Source organism: Colletes gigas, unplaced genomic scaffold (genome assembly GCF_013123115.1).
Source record: "Colletes gigas isolate AHSC1104 unplaced genomic scaffold, ASM1312311v1 Colletes_gigas_Sc00010, whole genome shotgun sequence".
NCBI lineage: Eukaryota > Metazoa > Arthropoda > Insecta > Hymenoptera > Colletidae > Colletes > Colletes gigas.
Window position 1 is genome coordinate 9352039 of NW_025106639.1, and position 12927 is coordinate 9364965.

Below are 12927 nucleotides of genomic sequence, written 5' to 3' on the forward strand. Positions count from 1 at the left end.
TTTCTCCGACTTAGTACGACGAGAGTATTTATAGACAGCTTCCGCGAACGGAAATTGAATCGTTCCGAGAGGTAGGATCCTCGAATCGCAACCGCCGTAACACAGTGGAAATACCGAACTTGGAGCCATGCCCGGTCCCTTAAATATCTCTAAAGGCGATTAATATTTATTAGAGAAATGCGAGAACTGCAAAACCGGTCGAAAGTATCGCGAGTTTGTTAAACTGCTATACAATGGGAAAAACTCGCGGAGAACTTCATCACTCTCGGGCGAATTACGTAACAGCCGGCGTTATCTTCGACGGAAGGGCATTAGTCGACCGGAAGTGACAATTTCCGATCGCGAACATTTCCGTCGATCGAGCATTCGCATTCATCACCGTGTCGATCCATCATCTTGCCGGACTAGATTAACGGCTAACCACCTCTATCGGTGACTTTTATTGGCAAACAACGAATGGAAACAACGAATGGAAAATTCCGTTCGATTCCACTGTTACCGATTCGAATTTACCCCGTAAGTATTTAAGCGAAACCAAATTCTGATCCTTCGATATACTTGAACGATGATATCGATCGATCAGATACAACGAATTATTATTAATGTAAAGCTGTTGCAAGTTGGAGAATTCATTAAAATGTTTATAATATTTCAAAATACACCGGACTGTACGTAACCGTTTAAAGGTTAATCTCTATAAAACGACAAGACAGAATTAGCGATCTTACCCCACTTTTACAGAATTTTAGGTTACAGGCCATACCATACCATATGCACGAGCGTAACACCACGAACACGTTATAGAATATTTCCAGGACGGAATTAATTTTCCAACAAATGCAACAAAAAATAGGTGACATTTAAAAGAAAGTATAAGGTAAAGCGGAAATAGTTGGTACGTCATCGTTCTGGAAATCAAAATAATACAAACCTGTTAGTTTTATCGATGCTCTTTGTTACCATGGCCTCGATTTGTAACAGTGGAACAGAGAAAGAATCGAACAAATTATTTTCGAAACTTTCCCGGCAACTTGGAGAAACTCCAGAATTGAAGAGCCACGGATACACGGAGAGGGGGTGACAAGTTCAAAAAACACCCGGGGGAACAACGAAACCCAGTTTCTCGCGGGGAACTTTCTTTCGCGAGTGGATTATTTAATCAGTTGTAAGCATAATTACTCTTTAAACTTGAAATACACAATTCGCTTAAGTTCAATGGTCCTTGTTCGAAAAAATATCTGGGGACCGCTTTCCTCGCGCTTTCCCCATCGAAACTTTCCCATTACCAATTGATCGAGATTCCTTTGTTTGTTCGAAGCGAACCAGCCCGTTCGCGCGATTCAATCATATTATCGAAAGCAGCGTAAAACAAAATATGTACAAGTGTGCTCTTTGAGAGCTAAACATATTTTCGGGGGAAAAATGGCCGGATGTCTTCCATCGATCGTGCGCAAAGTCTCGAAAGACGAATCCGTGAATCGTCGAAACAAGTGGCTGGTTTCCGTTAAAGAGAGAAGATAACGTCGAATCGACGCGAAAACGTTAATAGGAAAATTATTCAGCCTTGAAGTTTGTAACGCGAGTGCGATTCTGTGTACGAGGTCCACTCGGAGTCTAGCCGTTATTAGCATAGTAGCTTAGTTCCACGTGTACGGCAACCGTGAGCACGTACACTATCGTAAGAACAACAACCACACGTCCCAACTTGCTGGAACACGCACCTATGCACCTATGGGGACCCATAACTGCCTAATAACGTCTCGTTCCTTATATCACGCCCGGCCGCAACAATTGCAAAACTTTGTATCACCGGTAATTAGCGTTGGCTTCGAGAATCTTTTCTCCCGGTGAAAAGTGTCTGGGACGCGACAGAAATTGGACAAAGTTCGAACGACGCCTGAGAGATTGGTAAAAGAAATGGAAGAAAGTTTGATAAATTGATTCGCGTACGCGGTTGATGCATAACGCGGCAATTAAACGTCGAAGGTTGGCGCGAACCGCGAGATAAAACCGCACACGAGTCTGACTGCATCAGGAGGCTCGATGTTATTAAGTAACTGAGCACGCCGTAGAATGGAGAAAGGATATACATACATAGGAGAGGATAGAACCGAAATGGTGAATAACCGGTCCAACGTAAGGATAGACACCAGAGAAATTGGGTTAAGACGGCACCGCCGGGAACAGTTTCGGATTATCTCGCACATGTTACCCGACTACATTTCCCGGAACCCAATGAGCTGCCGGTTCCCAACACTCGAATATTCACGATCGATGTCGCGAATAACTCGCTAGATGACATCCGGTGGGATATATACATCGCGCGCCAAACAAGGGGAAAAGAAATTTCGTGATTTATCGACGGCGGTTCTGATTTATCGCGACCGCGCGTCTGCGCCGCCTTCTGTTTTATTTCCTCTGTCGTTCACCGCGTTCAACGCTGAAATACGACCTCGGAGCACAATTTATTCGAATCCTGTTTCATTAATAGAACAATCGATAGGTGAAAATCAAAGGCTCTAAAGTAATACAGAAACAAAGTATCGACGGGGTTTCGATTTCGTTTGTATCGCGACAGGCAATTTTCGGTGGTACAAATTAGTAATGCCAAAGAAGAGAAGCTTTTCTTTGCAGGTTGGACTTGTATTAAAGCTCCGGTAAAAGAACGAGCCTTATAAGACCCGGCGACACGAGGAGTGCGATTTTCTTTTAGCTCTCGCGAACCAGGGAACTTTACGTAAAACTACTGCTGCAACACTTTCTCAAAGAATACGCTTAAAACCCATGAAAAGGGTCAACTTTAATGAAACCTTGCAAGATTTTATACCGTCAACTTGAAAATCGTGCAAATAGGACACACGATTCCACGGTGGAGTCGTATATTTTCCACTCTCCTTATAACATCCAATATAAAATATCCATTAGAACATTTGGAAACCTTCGAATTCCCTCGGAACCCTTGCACGTCCTGGATTCTCCAAAACCTTCGAGGAGGAATCCCTTAGGAAGCCAAGATCCTCGAAACCTCAACCTCCGGGATACCCCGAAATCGTTCGCGATCCCTGACCTCCAGAACCTCCGAAACACCCCTGAAACTTTTCTGTCCTCCAAAATCTCCTGAGATTCAGCAGAGTCCTCTCCATCGGGTCCAAGCAGAGAGGCAGCACGCGTATCGGTTTTCATCGAGTTCCGAGTCGAGCGTATCGCGTTTCCCGGGTCCGGGAATCGTGATCGTCTGCATCGTGCTCGATCAATTTTTTCCGACGAATCTAATGCTCCTGCTCGTTGGCTAACAACTTTTCCAAGCGGTCAGATTTCGTCGCGCTCTCTTTTTCGATCTATCGTTGCAAATTAAACCAACTGCAACGAATGGGAATTCCGTCAAAATATTTCGCCTGTTAATAAACAGCAGATCAGAGTAGGAGGGAAGAATGGAGAGAGAGGCGCGAGGCTGGTGGCCGTACGAGCGTGAAATTTATGCATACTTGAGCGAGTAACCGGTCAGGTTGGGCGAGGAGGTGAAAAAGCAAAGAAAGTCTTTCGGCGGTGTGTATCGCGAGTGGAGGTAGATGGAACTCATCTCTCAGTTTGCGCGGCTCGCTCGGGCGAAGTAACTCCAGCACCGTATCCGAAACGTCGCGCGTCGCGTCGCGTCGCGTCGCGTCGAACGAGCTGCCGAACAGGCCACGAGACCGAGAAGGGAACGACGCCACGCCGGTGGGATGAGTTTGCTAAATGCGTCGGGCCAACCTATGCATGCTAATGCCTATCTTACGGGCTTGCAAGCTCCAAGCTTTACGACACCTGAACCTGTGGATCTCGAATCCGCGACCGATCGAATCGCTTCGTCCCCCTGGCTAGACCTCTCAACCTCCGACGCTCTTTGCTGGTCAAAGAAGCCGACGTTTTACCCTTGATATTAGACGTCAGCCATTTGCATTAAATAGCTCCGCGCGTTGGATCAAGGATTACGGAGAGAGAGAGAGAGAGAGAGAGAGAGCTAATTGTGCCGATGGAACACGTACGAACCCTCTTATACGTTGGAGGTGAAAAACGAAATGGAAAAAGTACCGTGGATTTTAAGAAGGCGAGATTTATTGGACGCGTGGTTTCTATTAAAATTCTCGATCGAGCGTCGTTCATCATCCTGCGAGCGGCTATCAAAAAGTTTAAGAGAGTTAATCGATCGTGGCTCGACTGCATAGAAACTAGGATTGCGTTATTGGTGAAAGTTTCCTACTCTATGGTGCGTGTGTAGCTATTTAGCGAAAGGTGGTTGATCGATAAAAGAACATAGAATCGTGTTACCTGGTTCCGTCGTTCCTCCTTCCTTAGAAGCAACCGGAAGCGCACGGCTGGTAGCGAATTTTGAAACGGCTGGGTAGCGGTATAAGTAATGCGAAGCGGGGTTCACGATAACCAGTCGTATTCTCGTAAGCCGGATTAAACGGATTAAGCGGCTGTCTTCGTCCGGGTTGTTCCTTAAGCTCACGCACGAGGTTTTGAGTTACACGCTAAGGATCATCCCTTACCTCCAAAGGGCGTTTGCGAATCAGAACTGACATGAAAAAGCAAAAAAGAACAAACAGCTGTAAAACGCGTATCGTTCGGCGAGCCAATCGGCTCGTACAATTAAACAGAAGCATAAAACTAAATTGAAAAGCTAGAACTTGATATACATATTTATTAAATTCTACGAGTACGTATCCTTGTTAGAACGAGCAAGCGTTTGTTAACAAAGGTGCAATATTAAATACACGAGATCGTACTGTGAAATTTATTATGAAAACGATTTCATGAATTCCGCTTTGAGATAATGCACGTCCTTTTATTATGCCGTAGATCTCGTTATTAATAACGAAACGGCAAGGTATTTAGCTCGAAGATAAAAGAACGGGGAGGCACGTTTTGATAGTTAATTTTGTACGGGAAGGAATGCCAAAGACGAGAACGAGATCCTGCCATTCTTGCGATCGTCTCCACGGCCCTGTCTCTTTCTCTTTCGTACTGCGCGAGGAGGGCGATTCTACTACCTTTCTATCGTGTTCGTCCCGTGGCCAAACTTCTACCTTGTTCTACGCGTTCACGCCAAGATCGTATTACTTTGAATCCAACACCGACGAACCGAGTCTAGGGGCGAGATTCCCGTGGGATACTGTCTCCGACCCGAGGTTCCAACGTAAGGAATTGGAACGCAGGGACTAATGTTTCGCAATTAGAGATTCGAGGGTAGATTTTTGGTCGAAACGCGCTCGAGAAATCGCATCGACGCGCCCCTTTCTACATACGTATATACCCGACCGATGCGTCCGCGAAACCGAACCCGGAATCTCTCAGTTTTATAAAATATTTACCGGGAGCTTCGCGGAATGTACTTGATATTCACCGACGACGCCGTTATTAAACGTGGCGTTTTTATACCGCACGTTCCTTCTCCCCGTCGAGATAAACCCCGACGATGCTAATAAAAAGATAATAAATACTTGAGCGTAAAACTCGGTGAGGGGAAAAGTTTTATCCCCGATGCACCGTCCAAGCCGAGGAACAACTTGGAGAGCAACTTTCAATCTTTAACGTCACCCCTTCGCAAGAAAAGAACGCCGGTCGTTGGTGTCTCGACAACGTATCGAACTCAATTTAAAAACACCTCCCTCCGTTACCGTGCCCCGTTCCTCGCCGATTGACAAATTCTCTCGGAGATTCTCAACTTAATAAGCTAATATATTATCCACGAAGCGTTAAACGGGACGGAGTTTGGTGCTTCTCCAAAACCATCGAAACCTTTTCGTTTCATTCAACATTGGTTTCGATTTAATCGTCTATTTGCGCCTGACGTTCCGAATCTTCCAAGTTACAGTATTTGTCGTCCCGATCAATCGACGACCAGACAGCAAACCCATTTAAATGTCGATAAAAGACGATCCTAAATGGTTCGAACAATCGGCATTTAAGAACCGTTGCTCGTCGTAGGACGGCGCGAGGCGAGGCGAGGCGACGGCGACGGCGACGGCGACGTCGCGTTCGGTGGTCAGTAACCGATGCGAGATTACAATTACAACTCGTAAATTATTTACGAACACACGGTCCGACTAAAACGAATGTGGCGAGGAGGGAGAAGGAGAGAGAGAGAAGGGGTATCGTCCTGGATCGACGGTGCCGCTAGTCGGGTCAAATTGCAACAAATTAACCGCGTTAATCACCCCGCGGTCGACCCAGACTTTTACCGGCGCTCGAATAACCGGATGCCAGCGGGCCGCCATCGACGGAAGCGCAATTATTGACCGGGCCGCCACCGAGAACCTGCCGCTTTTTACGTCCGGCTATTCTAAACTCCGGCCAGGCGAACGGGGGGTGGTGGTGGCTGGAGGGGGACGGTGGGACGCGTTAAAATTTTTAAGTTTACGCGCCTGCTCCGCCGTTACGTCGACCGTTAAAATCGGTCAACGGAGACTGTGCAACCGCCGTTTATACTTTTTTCATTTCATTCCGATTTGTTTCCGACGTTCTTTTGTACCTTTAACATCGACGCCCATAAAACACGCCGCGATATTAAATTCATAAATATATCGTCGTGATATTGGGTAATCGAATAAATAAAACGACGAAGCGAAAAGTTGGACCCGTATAGTTTCCGTCGTTCCGGCCGGAAAAAAGGACCGACCGGAAATCAATTGGGAACGTCGTAAAAACCGAATGACCGGTATCTTCCCGCCGAGCGTATACAGGCGAAAGAAAAATGGGAAAAAAGGAATCCGCGTCGAGGGAGGGGGAAATTAGATCGCTGGGTTTTCTTTTGCGTAGAAAAACCGTTTGCACCAATTCCCCGATATCCGGTTTAGCGTTACACGGCCCGCTGTAAGTAACGCGCGTCACTCCCGGCGCCATTCAACCGTCCAATGTTTCTCGCTGCTAATGGCGGAACTACATCAAACGTACTTTGCGCTCGTCCCGTACTCGTTGTCGTCGTTTAATATTTCACTGGTTACACGGTGCGCGAGTTCGCCGCGTAAAATCGACGCCTCTGCTCGCGACGATGCCGCCACGTCACGCGTCGCGTCGGCCTGGTTCGCATCGTCGAATTATTGCCAAGCTGCCGCGGCTTACCAACACGACTACATCGACAAAATTAACGATTACGCGGTACACTTATCGAGCCTCCGTGAAACTCATCGTCGGACAACGAACGAGAAATATACTGCATCCTGGATGGCGGAAGGAGTGGAAGAGCAAACAATCTGAATAAATAATGAGCTGACTGTTGTTTTCGAACGAAAAATACCACGACTCTTCTTGCTTCGTTTCGTGTATTGGAATATCGTGAAAGTGATTTCGGGTGTTGGCTTGCGGAACAATGGCGGCGTTGGAGAAACGGCGAGCGCGAGGGGTCGAAGATGCCGTCGCCGTTTGGTCGTTTTACCGTAAAGCCGGAATCGAAGAATGTACCACTCCATCAGCAGTAAACTTTTGCGTACTTTCCGTCGTGCGAAACGCCTTAAAACCCGTCATCCCTTTTACAACCGAATCGCATCCGATCGACGCGTGCGTGCTATGCAACTTGTGCCTGCTGTACACCGGACTATGTTTCTCTCAAACGTTGCTCTCGATGGTGAGACTCTCCGGTGGACGGGGCATCGAGAGCAAAGATACCGGCTCTAAACGATGAAACAAACAAACACCATACATAATACCCGATGCTTGGCTACCGGTCCAGAGTTTCCCTCTCAAGAGTCAAGGGTTTTTAAACACGAACGCGCGATAGGCCAGGCAACTTTCAACACGAAAGCTCTTCCGTGTGTCTATGCGAAACGAGAGGAAAACTGTTTGGTGGACATCAGGCATAATGCTACAACTTGTACTCTGCGCAACCACCATTACCGTCACAGCGTGTGCACCAACGCGCGACCTTCTTATCGAAGAGGAGAAAGATTAAATAAGAAAAAGCAAGAAACAATCGAGGAAAAGGCAAAAACCCGGTGACAGAGAGGAATGGAGGCGTAGAACGTTCACTGCGAGGGGCAGAATGTCGCGGCGCGATATATCGATAATTGATTTTCACGAAATTGATTGGTTCGCAGCATCTATTTATCTTTTATATTACGAACGTTAATATACTATTTAACTATTAGCGTAAATTGATCTCTGATCCAACATAACTATAATTGAAAGCGAACAGCGTCTTTATCGATATCCGTAAACATTACCAGACATTCCACAAACAAAGATTGCACAGTTCCAGCACAATATAATTTCGTTATTTTACCGGTATCGGAAGCTTTGTAAACTCGTTCAAGTTGGCAGGACTGCCCGAGGAAACGCATCGGGGAAACAATTCGTTGTTCGACTGGGAAGCGATCTTGTTCCCGTGTTTGCAAGTACATATCTTCTCGCAGGCGAAAAAATAATTTCTTAACCGACGAAATTCATTCGAAAGAAGGTTTAACGAGGCTAAACGCGAGACTCGAGGAAATCAAAGAGACGGAGCACGTCGCTGCATAAGTAATGCGCATCGTTTGCGGATCGCGATGTAAACCTGGCGTGCCGATATATCGCTCACGTATATTCTTGCCCTCGAGGTTAAAGGTTCTATGTACGAAATGACTCGGCCTCCCCGGGGATGATCCAACTTCTCGTCCTAGTATTTTTCCTACCGCTGTTCGCTCTGGGTCGCATGAATTTCAACAAATTGTGCGCGCAAATAAAATACCAACAGACAGCGAGATTTTTAATACACCGAACGAGTTTTTCCTGCGCAATTTCAATGCGGTGAAATGCACGTTATATTAATTAAATAATGTAATCATATATTCTTAACATCGAACAAAATTAAGCAAACACTTTGTAGCATGTTCGTTCGAATTGACGATCTTGCGGAGACGGCCTCGATAAATATACCGTGCTAAAGATACACGAAGCGTTGTTAAAACGGATTTTATCGAAAATTCCTTCGGTATACTCAACGTGTACTTTAATCGAATGACTGGAAAATATGTCACGGACAGCTATCAAAACACCGCCTTGGGGAAGATGAACTGTTCTTAGAGTCTCTATCGAAGCGATATAAATTGTACCCTTTGAACGCTAAATCGATATTAGGAACAGTGTCGTCGAACAAGGTTCCAACACAAATACATAACTACTTTGTAGCGCGGACAAGGGGTAGGATGAGCAAGTGGCAAATCGAACGTCTTCGCCCCGAGACCACGACCGTTCTCGAAATATACCAAGGGATGGTCGATTAGATTTTTCCTTATCCATGGATCCTTGGTAACTCCAGTGTCGATCAACCACTTTTACGTCACGTAGGAATACCCTCTCTGATCGATACTAGACCATCGTAATATTTCGAACATCGAATAAACAGAGACTAAGAAGAAAACAGATTTCCATTTTCGAAAGAACCTTGTTTCTCCGAATTCGGTGCAGCATGCTCTCCGAATCATCTATCCAATCTTGTTCTTCGACACGCGTCCAGATCGCACAAGTTGCGAATACGCTCGGTCGACCAAGGGAGCACGAAAATATAATAAAAATAAAAATATAAAACGTAGGTAGGGGGAGGTAGGGAGCGAAACAATGCCGGCGTATCCGCGAGGCACCGTAAATTTCGTCGCAGTCTATACCTGTGCGTTGTGCAATCGAACAGTCGACATAATAACACTTGGACGCTGACCGTAAATTTACTAGACATGGTAGCTACCATGGATTAAACCGCTATTGGTATTCTCTTCGGGTAGAATCCCAGACTAACTCTCTCCTCCTTCTATATGCACGTATTCGTAGCCATAGAAGTTGGTTCTGGCGCAAGAGCTCTTTGCTCCCGTACGTCGCATCTTTACGTTCAAGATTCCCCCGTTTTCGTTTCCGACTGTTAATCAGTCGTTTTCAGGTTCCTAATTGAACCGAACTGGCACGCGTAAAGTATTCTTTACCAAGAAGCGACGTAAAACGAAATAAACGAATACGTATCTGCAGCGGTATGCAACTGATATCGAGCCTGTATCTTTCAGGGCGATCGAATGGAATTAGTCCATAATGTAAATGACGCTATTATCTCCCGAGATGCTTCTTCCGATGATCTTTGGGGGGCAATTGCCGTAAATGACACGAAGTTATCGAACTTTGGATGCAACACGGTGATTCATGACCAGGAACATCGAGAGTCGACCCGGGACAATAAATTCGATCCCATACGGATGAAGGGTTTTCGATGAACCATCGATCGAACAAATCTCTCCGGGGGACCGGTTGGCCAATGGATACTAAAGGCGCCGGCCAGAAATCCCGAAGTCATTGGCAGCAGGAATCGTCTTGGCTCTCGAAGACTTTAGACTCGCTTGGTTAGATAATGCGGCCCGCGTCGTGTCGCTCGGTTAGAATCCCGCCAAGTTCTTGTTCGTTCGGTATACTGCTCCTCGCTCCAGAGGAATTCCCAAAATTGTCGGCGTTACTACGGACAAAGACTCGCCGGCCAAAGTTTCGATTTCCAAGCTGGGCGAGGATCTAGGGACACGAAACGACAACGCTACCGTACCCCAATTAAGAATACCACGAACGATCGTAAAATCGTACCGTTTAGGTTTAACGTGCAACGCAACGTTTCGATTCGTCGTGTGCAATATATTCGGATTACGTGATTTTTCTAAGAAGCGTACGATTGATCGATGAAACTGCAAGCGATGTGTACCTACCCTTTTGACACAGATAACGATTTGTGCAAACAGAGACACACGTATCTAGATGTAAACCTACTTTTCCACACTTTCCTCTAATTCTTTCTCGTAATTTCAATAGAATACAACGCAATATGGGACCACCTACCAACACGACGTACCATCGCGTAACGTCGCTACATCAAAAATAAACCAAGCGAAATGGGAGCCGTTTTAAAAATAATCCAACGTATCTGTGAGAAGACCTTTGCGACGAAATCTATGTGAACTCGGTGTCGAACTCGTGACCTTTCTTAAAATACATCACTGGAATAAGAGCATAACATACACCATTGCAAAAGTCAGAATCGATTGTTCTAGATTCGGCGAAGCCCGAGTTTCCATTTTCGCGACGCACGGATCAACGTTAACCGAATTACCTCTCGAAGCTTTCCGATGTATGAATTGGTGTAAAGATAAAAGGTCGTACACGCACCCACTCTCTCGCTTATTACAGTTGTCCCAGTATATCTATTACTGTAATATCGATTTACAAACGTAGAGCTTTCAACTTTCAACGAAAACTTTATACGTTATTCTTCGTTCGATCGTAATTGACGAATGGAAATCGATAGCGTACGTGGTGTTTTCGAATCGGCGATACAACTCGGAAAGGTGGAGTTCCGTTTCTCGAAAAAAATGATTTTACATTCGAACGCGTACGCCCTTAATCGAAAGACGATTTTTCCCATCCGTGGGATTGCCTAGTTGTATCAAGCATATCGATCGACGACGCGGCGCGGCGCGGCGTTGAGAAAAATTCCATGAATGATAATCAAGTAGACGCATAAATATAAAATAACATATTCCAGTGACAAAAGTATACATATACACACGTAGAGACGTACGCACGTGGGTAACAGGCAAGAACGTAAATCTGACGCAATGATACATCACCGTAATGAAACCGCGGGACGACAAGTTTCCCCCCGTATCGTGCCTTCGCTATCACCGAATGTCTTGTACACGAATGTGATTTTCCTCTCGCGGCGTTTCCTTCGTTCTCCACCTCGTCTACGTCCCTCGAATACCATTGTCGGAGTTTGCGTTCCCGCTACATCTTATAAATCATGGTTTACCTTTGTTTCCGCGAACGAAGTCTCGGGGCAAACACGGGCCAATCGGATTCACCGATACCGCGGCGCAGAATGGGAAGTCCTATTCGTTAAACCCTGGCGTTGAAACGACGAAATCTCGGTATTAGCGGTAATTGAACCGTCCACGGGATAAAACGGGATCGCGCACTGACGATCGGAGTTTCAAATCCATTCGAACGAACGGCCAAGCAGTCGATTAAACGACGGATCGTCTCTGGAGCTCTCCGCGACTCGTCGGTACGCGTACGACGAACATCGGGAACGCGATATGTATCTTAAAAGTACATCCGTTGCTCGTTACCGTCCGAGACGGTCCAACTCCAGCCACCTTGAACACGCAATCTCCGAATGTTTCCCGTGTAAACACGGGGATAATACGATTCCCCGGCTGCAATTTGATTCGAGCGCGCGCCAACTTGACGCAATAATGAACTCTTGCGATTCCGTAGCCAGTCCTCGTTTCGAACTACTTGGAACTTAACAGCGCGAACTTAAGCATCAAGATCCTTCGAAAGTTAAGAGGGTCGGGACATAGATCGTCACCGTTCTAACGACACCTGAGTGCGTCGTTAAGAGTTCGCGATGAAGAAGACACCCCCGAATCGCAAGCGACTGGAAAAGGGTAGACGGGGGTAGAGAACTGACAAGACAGGGCGAGGCGAATAGAAGCAACGCGTAGGGGAGAAATCGAGAGGACTGGAGCCAGCCACGAAGGGAGATCTAGGGCCGAGTTCATGCATATGCCACAATCTCATTTGACTGCATAATCACATTCTGGCCCACAGGGATCAACCGTGTCAACAAGTTACATATTTTTCTGCCCTGCGTCTCTCTTTTCTGCTCGCTCGGTGGCGATGGCGATGGCGATGGCGGTGGCGGTGACGGCGCCGGCAATGATTGTCGCGCGATCTATTGTCTCGTCGCTGCCGATTCGCTCGCCACTAATTCGTGGCAATTGTTTGATCCCCCTATCTGCTAGCGGTAGCTCGGCGTCAGGGGACCGTACGATACGAGAAGCCTGTGGCTGTTTTACCGTAATCCTTCGCCTGACGCGTTCAGTGCTGCTACGGGAACCGGAGAACCATTCAACGCGAAGATACGAGCCGGGTTTCTATGGAAAT

At 46.5% G+C, this 12927-nt stretch overlaps 1 protein-coding gene across 2 annotated transcripts in view; it reads right to left on the bottom strand.

Moving 5' to 3' along the window:
* Positions 1-12927, bottom strand: part of LOC122397750 (zeta-sarcoglycan-like) — a 134558-nt gene that overhangs the window by 93711 nt on the left and 27920 nt on the right. The window contains exon 2 of one of the 2 annotated variants that reach the window (XM_043397126.1): positions 4309-4558. The exons of the other annotated variant lie outside the window; for it this stretch is intronic. The gene's annotated coding sequence lies outside the window, so the exon portion shown is untranslated. The remainder of the gene's footprint in view (positions 1-4308; positions 4559-12927) is intronic. 2 annotated transcript variants of the gene reach the window in all.